Source organism: Phalangium opilio, unplaced genomic scaffold (genome assembly GCF_054372755.1).
Source record: "Phalangium opilio isolate 3A_F unplaced genomic scaffold, DU_Popi_V2 ptg000087l_1, whole genome shotgun sequence".
Taxonomy (NCBI): Eukaryota; Metazoa; Arthropoda; class Arachnida; order Opiliones; family Phalangiidae; genus Phalangium; species Phalangium opilio.
The window spans coordinates 2523041-2531849 of NW_028324192.1; the positions used below are offsets into that span (position 1 = coordinate 2523041).

General features: G+C 44.4%; 1 non-coding gene across 1 annotated transcript; it reads right to left on the bottom strand.

Annotated features, from left to right (window-relative positions):
- Positions 1 to 6889: 6889 nt before the first annotated feature.
- TRNAN-AUU (transfer RNA asparagine (anticodon AUU)) lies at positions 6890 to 6962 on the bottom strand. Its single transcript has one exon. It is a non-coding gene; the product is annotated as a tRNA-Asn (tRNA).
- Positions 6963 to 8809: the final 1847 nt, after the last annotated feature.

Consider the following 8809-nt stretch of genomic DNA (forward strand, 5'->3'; position numbering starts at 1 on the left):
TTCCTATGGAGGGGTTTGTTTGTATACGATTAGCTTAATTACTCGACTACTGTTTGTCGTAGCCCTAATTCTTAGTATGGCTAGATGGGGGACAAATTGGTCTATAACATACTCAAAGGACATCTCCTTATCTCCAGTAGAAACAGAGTTACGAGCCTGCAAAGTTTATTTTCAAAAATCAAAAGTAACCTTCTAACAATAAGTGAGACAAAAAGTAAGTTGACGACGATATTGAGGTAGCTTCAAGTTTAAAGTATCCTTGTATGGGGAGCAAAGAGTACTATAACATATGCAAAGGAGATCCCAGTATCTCTTGTAGAACAAGAGTTATGAGCCTCCAAAGTTTAGTGCAAAAATCATAAGTAACATAATAAAAATAAGTGAGACGATACCAAAGTTGACGAACATTTTGCTTAATATCTCGGCCCCTGTTTGTCGTAGCTCAATGTTTTCAGTATGATTAGATGAAGGACAAATTGGACTATAACATATCCTAAGGACATCCCGGTATCTCTAGTAGACACAGAGTTATGGGCCTGCAAAACATAGTCTAATGCATTTCCTATGGAGGCGTTTGTTTGTTCACGTATTGCTTAATTACTTGACCCTGTTCTTTCGATTAAAAATAATAACATATCTTTAGTGTAGCGGTTATCGCATCCGCCTCACTCCCGGAAGGCCACAGGTTCGAAACCGCGAAGTTTTTTTTTGCTTGGAACATGCAAAGACCTTTATAAGTATCCGAACATTTGTGTCAAGGTCACATTATTTACATCCCCGTATCTCTGGTAGAACCAGAGTTACGAGCCTGCGAAGTTTATTTTCAAAAATCAAAAGTAACCTTCTAACAATAAGTGAGACAAAAAATAAGTTGACGACGATATTGAGGTAGCCTCAAGTTTAAAGTATCCTTGTATGGGGAGCAATGAGTACTATAACATATCCAAAGGAGATCCCAGTATCTCTTGTAGAACAAGAGTTATGAGCCTCCAAAGTTTAGTGCAAAAATCATAACTAACATAATAAAAATAAGTGAGACGATACCAAAGTTGACGAACATTTTGCTTAATATCTCGGCCCTTGTTTGTCGTAGCTCAATGTTTTTAGTATGGTTAGATGGGGGACAATTTGGTCTATAGCATATCCTAAGGACATCCCCGTATCTCTAGTAAACACAGAGTTATGGGCCTGCAAAGCATAGTCTAATGCATTTCCTTTGGACGGGTTGTTTGTTTACGTTTAGCTTAATTACTCGGCCCCTGTTTTTCGTAGCTCAATGTTTTTAGTATGGTTAGATGGGGGACAAATTGGACTATAACATACTCAAAGGACTTCCCCGTATCTCCAGTAGAAACAGAGTTAAGAGCCTCCAAAGTATGGTCTAATGCATTTCCTATGGAGGGGGTTTGTTTCGTTACGTTTTGCTTAAGTACTCGGCCCCTGTTTGTCGTAGCCCAAAGTTTTTAGTATGGTTAGATGGGGGACAATTTGGAATATAACATATCCTAAGGACATCCCCGTATCTCTAGTAGACACAGAGTTATGGGCCTGCAAAGTATAGTCTAATGCATTTCCTATGGAGGGGTTTGTTTGTTTACGATTAGCTTAATTACTCGACTACTGTTTGTCGTAGCTCAATATTTTTAGTATGGTTAGATGGGGGACAAATTGGACTATAACATACTCAAAGGACATCCCCGTATCTCCAGTAGAAACAGAGTTACGAGCCTGCAAAGTATAGTCTAATGCATTTTCTATGGAGGGGTTTGTTTGTTCACGTATTGCTTAATTACTTGACCCTGTTCTTTCGATTAAAAATAATAACATATCTTTAGTGTAGCGGTTATCGCATCCGCCTCACTCTCGGAAGGCCACAGATTCGAAACCACGAAGTTTTTTTTTTTGCTTGGAACATGCAAAGACCTTTATAATTATCCGAACATTTGTGTCAAGGTCACATTATTTACATCCCCGTATCTCTGGTAGAACCATAGTTACGAGCCTCCAGAATTTAGTCTAATGTATTTCCTATGGAGGGGTTTGTTTGTATACGATTAGCTTAATTACTCGACTACTGTTTGTCGTAGCCCTAATTCTTAGTATGGCTAGATGGGGGACAAATTGGTCTATAACATACTCAAAGGACATCTCCTTATCTCCAGTAGAAACAGAGTTACGAGCCTGCAAAGTTTATTTTCAAAAATCAAAAGTAACCTTCTAACAATAAGTGAGACAAAAAGTAAGTTGACGACGATATTGAGGTAGCTTCAAGTTTAAAGTATCCTTGTATGGGGAGCAAAGAGTACTATAACATATGCAAAGGAGATCCCAGTATCTCTTGTAGAACAAGAGTTATGAGCCTCCAAAGTTTAGTGCAAAAATCATAAGTAACATAATAAAAATAAGTGAGACGATACCAAAGTTGACGAACATTTTGCTTAATATCTCGGCCCTTGTTTGTCGTAGCTCAATGTTTTTAGTATGGTTAGATGGGGGACAATTTGGTCTATAGCATATCCTAAGGACATCCCCGTATCTTTAGTAGACACAGAGTTATGGGCCTGCAAAATATAGTCTAATGCATTTCCTATGGACGGGTTGTTTGTTTACGTTTAGCTTAATTACTCGGCCCCTGTTTGTCGTAGCTCAAAATTTTTAGTATGGTTAGATGGGGGACAAATTGGACTATAACATACTCAAAGGACTTCCCCGTATATCCAGTAGAAACAGAGTTAAGAGCCTCCAAAGTATAGTCTAATGCATTTCCTATGGAGGGGGTTTGTTTCGTTACGTTTTGCTTAAGTACTCGGCCCCTGTTTGTCGTAGCCCAAAGTTTTTAGTATGGTTAGATGGGGGACAATTTGGACTATAACATATCCTAAGGACATCCCCGTATCTCTAGTAGACACAGAGTTATGGGCCTGCAAAATATAGTCTAATGCATTTCCTATGGAGGGGTTTGTTTGTTTACGATTAGCTTAATTACTCGACTACTGTTTGTCGTAGCTCAATGTTTTTAGTATGGTGGAAAAGTTTTGACTTTTTACGCTACATCTGAGACCCCACAACACCTCTTCCGGGTGGGCTCGAACCTCCAACCTTTCGATTAAAAGCTGAACGCGCTAACCATTGCGCCACGGAAGCCCAAAAATTAAATGCTCGTCAGGTATTGAGGTAAAACTTTGACTTTTTACTTCACATCTGAGGCCTCACAACACCGCTCCCGGATGGGCTCGAACCACCAATCTTTCGGTTAACAGCCGAACGCGCTAACCATTGCGCCACGGACGCCCAAAAAAAATGGTCGTCAGGTATTGCGGAAAAACTTTGGCTATTTACGTTACATTTGAGATCCAAAAACACCGCTCCCGGGTGGGCTCGAAACACCAAGCTATTGGTTAACAGCCGAACGCGCTAACCATTGAGCCACGAAAGATCAGAAAATAAATGGTTATCACGTATTATGGAAAAAGTTTGACTTTTCACGCTACATCTGAGACCTCACAACACCTCTCCTGGGTGGGCTCGAACCACCAACCTTTCGACTAACAGCTGAACGCGCTAACCATTGCGCCACGGAAGCCCAAATATTAAATGCTCGTCAGGTATTGTGGAAAAACTCTGACATTTTACGTTACATCTGAGACGTCACAACACCGCTCCCGGGAGGGCTCGAACCACCAACCTTTCGGTTAACAGCCGAACGCGCTAACCATTCGCCACGGACGCCCAAAAATTAAATGTTCGTCAGGTATTGTGGAAAAACTCTGACATTTTACGTTATATCTGAGACGACACAACACCGCTCCTGGGAGGGCTCGAACCACCAATCTTTCGGTTAACAGCTGAATGCGCTGACCATTGCGCCACTGAAGCCCTAAAATTAAATTTTCGTCAGGTATTGAGGTAAAACTTTGACTTTTTACTTCACATCCGAGACCTCACAACACCGCTCCCGGATGGGCTCGAACCACCAACCTTTCGATTAACAGCCGAACGCGCTAACCATTGAGCCACGGAAGCTCAGAAAATAAATGGTTGTCACGTATTGTAGAAAAGTTTTGCCTTTTTACGCTACATATGAGACCCAACAACACCTCTCCCGGGTGGGCTCGAACCACCAACCTTTCGATTAACAGCTGACCGCGCTAACCATTGCGCCACGCAAGCCCAACAATTAAATGTTCGTCAGGTATTGCGGAAAAACTCTGACATTTTACGTTACATCTGAGACGTCACAACACTTCTCCCGGATAGGCTCGAACCACCAACCAATTGGTTAACAGCCGAACGCGCTAACCATTGAGCCACAGAAGCTCAGAAATTAAATGGTTGTTAGGTTTTGTGGATAAGTTATGACTTTTTACGTTACATCTGAGACCCTACAACACTTATCCCAGGTGGGCTCGAACCACCAACCTTTCGATTAACAGCTGGACGCGCTAATTATTGCGCCAGGCAAGCCCGAAAAATAAATGTTCGTCAGGTATTGTGGAAAAACTCTGACATTTTACGTAACATCTGAGACGTCACAACACCGCTCCCGGATGGGCTCGAACCACCACCCTTTCGGTTAACAGCCGAACGCGCTAACCATTGCGCAACGGACGCCCAAAAAAAAATGGTCGTCAGGTATTGTGGAAAAACTTTGGCTTTTTACGTTACATTAGAGATCCCACAACACCGCTCCCGGGTGGGCTCGAACCACCAACCTTTCGGTTAACAGCCGAACGCGCTAACCATTGCGCTACGGAGGCCAAATATTAAATGGTCGTCAGGTATTGAGGTAAAACTTTGACTTTTTACTTCACATCTGAGACCTCACAACACCGCTCCCGGATGGGCTCGAACCACCAACCTATTGGTTAACAGCCGAACGCGCTAACCATTGAGCCACGGAAGCTCAGAAATTAAATGGTTGTCACGTATTGTGGAAAAGTTTTGACTTTTTACGCTACATCTGAGACCCCACAACACCTCTCCCGGGTGGGCTCGAACCTTCAAAATTTCGATTAACAGCTGAACGCGCTAATCATTGCGCCACGGAAGCCCAAAAATTAAATGTTCGTCAGGTATTGTGGAAAAACTCTGACATTTTACGTTACATCTGAGACCCTACAACACCTCTTCCGGTTGGGCTCGAACCACCAACCTTTCGGTTAACAGCCGAACGCGCTAACCATTGCGCCAAGGAAGCCCAAAAATTTAATGGTCGTCAGGTATTGTGGCAAAACTTTGGCTTTCTACGTTACATTTGAGATCCCACACCACCGCTCCCGGGTGGGCTCGAACCACCAACCTATTGGTTAACAGCCGAACGCGCTAACCATTGAGCCACGGAAGCTCAGAAATTAAATGGTTGTCACGTATTGTGGATAAGTTTTGACTTTTTACGCTTCATCTGAGACCCCACAACACCTCTTCCGGGTGCGCTTGAACCACCAGCCTTTCGATTAACAGTTGAACGCGCTAATAATTGCGCCACGGAAGCCCAAAAATTAAATGTTCGTCAGGTATTGTGGAAAAACTCTGACATTTTACGTTACATCTGAGACATCACAACACCGCTCCCGGATGGGCTCGAACCACCAACCTTTCGGTTAACAGCTGAACGCGCTGACCATTGCGCCACGGAAGCCCAAAAATTAAATGGTCGTCAGGTATTGTGGAAAAATTTTGGCTTTCAACGTTACATTTGAGATCCCAAAACACCGCTCCCGGGTGGGCTCGAACCACCAACCTATTTGTTAACAGCCGAATTCGCTAACCATTGAGCCACGGAAGCTCAGAATTTAAATGGTCGTCAGGTGTTGTGGAAAAAACCTTGACTTTTACGTCACATCTGAGACGTCACAACACCGCTCACGGATGGGCTCGAACCACACACCTATTGGTTAAAAGCCGAACGCGCTAACCTTTGAGCCACGGAAGCTCAGAAATTAAATGGTTGTCAGGTATTGTAGATAAGTTAAGACTTTTTACGTTACATCTGAGACCCTACAACACCTCTCCCGGGTGGGCTCGAACCTTCAACCTTTCGATTAACAGCTGAACGCGCTAATCATTGCGCCACGGAAGCCCAAAAATTAAATGTTCGTCAGGTATTGTGGAAAAACTCTGACATTTTACGTTACATCTGAGACCTCACAACACCGCTACCGGATGGGCTCGAACCACCAACCTATTGGTTAACAGCCGAACGCGCTAACCATTGCGCCACGGAAGCCCAAAATTTAAATGGTCGTCAGGTGTTGTGGAAAAAACCTTGACTTTTTACGTCACATCTGAGACGTCACAACACCGCTCCCGGATGGGCTCGAACCACACACCTATTGGTTAACAGCCGAACGCGCTAACCTTTGAGCCACGGAAGCTCAGAAATTAAATGGTTGTCAGGTATTGTAGATAAGTTATGACTTTTCACGTTACATCTGAGACCCTACAACACCTCTTCCGGTTGGGCTCGAACCACCAACCTTTCGGTTAACAGCCGAACGCACTAACAATTGCGCCAAGAAGGCCCAAAAATTTAATGGTCGTCAGGTATTGTGGCAAAACTTTGGCTTTCTACGTTACATATGAGATCCCACACCACCGCTCCCGGGTGGGCTCGAACCACCAACCTATTGGTTAACAGCCGAACGCGCTAACCATTGAGCCACGGAAGCTCAGAAATTAAATGGTTGTCAGGTATTGTGGATAAGTTATGACTTATTACGTTACATCTGAGACCCTACAACACCTCTCCCGGTTGGGCTCGAACCACCAACCTTTCGGTTAACAGCCGAACGCGCTAACCATTGCGCCAAGGAAGCCCGAAAAATAAATGTTCGTCAGGTATTGTGGAAAAACTCTGACATTTTACGTAACATCTGAGACGTCACAACACCGCTCCCGGATGGGCTCGAACCACCAACCTTTCGGTTAATAGCCGAACGCGCTAACCATTGCGCCACGGACGCCCAAAAAAAAAATGGTCGTCAGGTATTGTGGAAAAACTTTGGCTTTTTACGTTACATTAGAGATCCCACAACACCGCTCCCGGGTGGGCTCGAACCACCAATCTTTCGGTTAACAGCTGAACGCGCTAACCATTGCGCAACGGAGGCCAAATATTAAATGGTCGTCAGGTATTGAGGTAAAACTTTGACTTTTTACTTCACATCTGAGACCTCACAACACCGCTCCCGGATGGGCTCGAACCACCAACCTATTGGTTAACAGCCGAACGCGCTAACCATTGAGCCACGGAAGCTCAGAAATTAAATGGTTGTCACGTATTGTGGAAAAGTTTTGACTTTTTACGCTATATCTGAGACCCCACAACACCTCTCCCGGGTGGGCTCGAACCTTCAAAATTTCGATTAACAGCTGAACGCGCTAATCATTGCGCCACGGAAGCCCAAAAATTAAATGTTCGTCAGGTATTGTGGCAAAAGTTTGGCTTTCTACGTTACATTTGAGATCCCACACCACCGCTCCCGGGTGGGCTCGAACCACCAACCTATTGGTTAACAGCCGAACGCGCTAACCATTGAGCCACGGAAGCTCAGAAATTAAATGGTTGTCACGTATTGTGGATAAGTTTTGACTTTTTACGCTACATCTGAGACCCCACAACACCTCTTCCGGGTGCGCTTGAACCACCAGCCTTTCGATTAACAGTTGAACGCGCTAATAATTGCGCCACGGAAGCCCAAAAATTAAATGTTCGTCAGGTATTGTGGAAAAACTCTGACATTTTACGTTACATCTGAGACGTCACAACACCGCTCCCGGATGGGCTCGAACCACCAACCATTCGGTTAACAGCTGAACGCGCTGACCATTGCGCCACGGAAGCCCAAAAATTAAATGGTCGTCAGGTATTGTGGAAAAATTTTGGCTTTCAACGTTACATTTGAGATCCCAAAACACCGCTCCCGGGTGGGTTCGAACCACCAACCTATTTGTTAACAGCCGAATTCGCTAACCATTGAGCCACGGAAGCTCAGAATTTCAATGTTTGTCAGGTGTTGTGGAAAAAACCTTGACTTTTACGTCACATCTGAGACGTCACAACACCGCTCCCGGATGGGCTCGAACCACACACCTATTGGTTAACAGCCGAACGCGCTAACCATTGAGCCACGGAAGCTCAGAAATTAAATGGTTGTCACGTATTGTGGAAAAGTTTTGACTTTTTACGCTACATCTGAGACCCCACAACACCTCTCCCGGGTGGGCTCGAACCTTCAAAATTTCGATTAACAGCTGAACGCGCTAATCATTGAGCCACGGAAGCCCAAAAATTAAATGTTCGTCAGGTATTGTGGCAAAAGTTTGGCTTTCTACGTTACATTTGAGATCCCACACCACCGCTCCCGGGTGGGCTCGAACCACCAACCTATTGGTTAACAGCCGAACGCGCTAACCATTGAGCCACGGAAGCTCAGAAATTAAATGGTTGTCACGTATTGTGGATAAGTTTTGACTTTTTACGCTACATCTGAGACCCCACAACACCTCTTCCGGGTGCGCTTGAACCACCAGCCTTTCGATTAACAGTTGAACGCGCTAATAATTGCGCCACGGAAGCCCAAAAATTAAATGTTCGTCAGGTATTGTGGAAAAACTCTGACATTTTACGTTACATCTGAGACGTCACAACACCGCTCCCGGATGGGCTCGAACCACCAACCTTTCGGTTAACAGCTGAACGCGCTGACCATTGCGCCACGGAAGCCCAAAAATTAAATGGTCGTCAGGTATTGTGGAAAAATTTTGGCTTTCAACGTCACATTTGAGATCCCAAAACACCGCTCCCGGG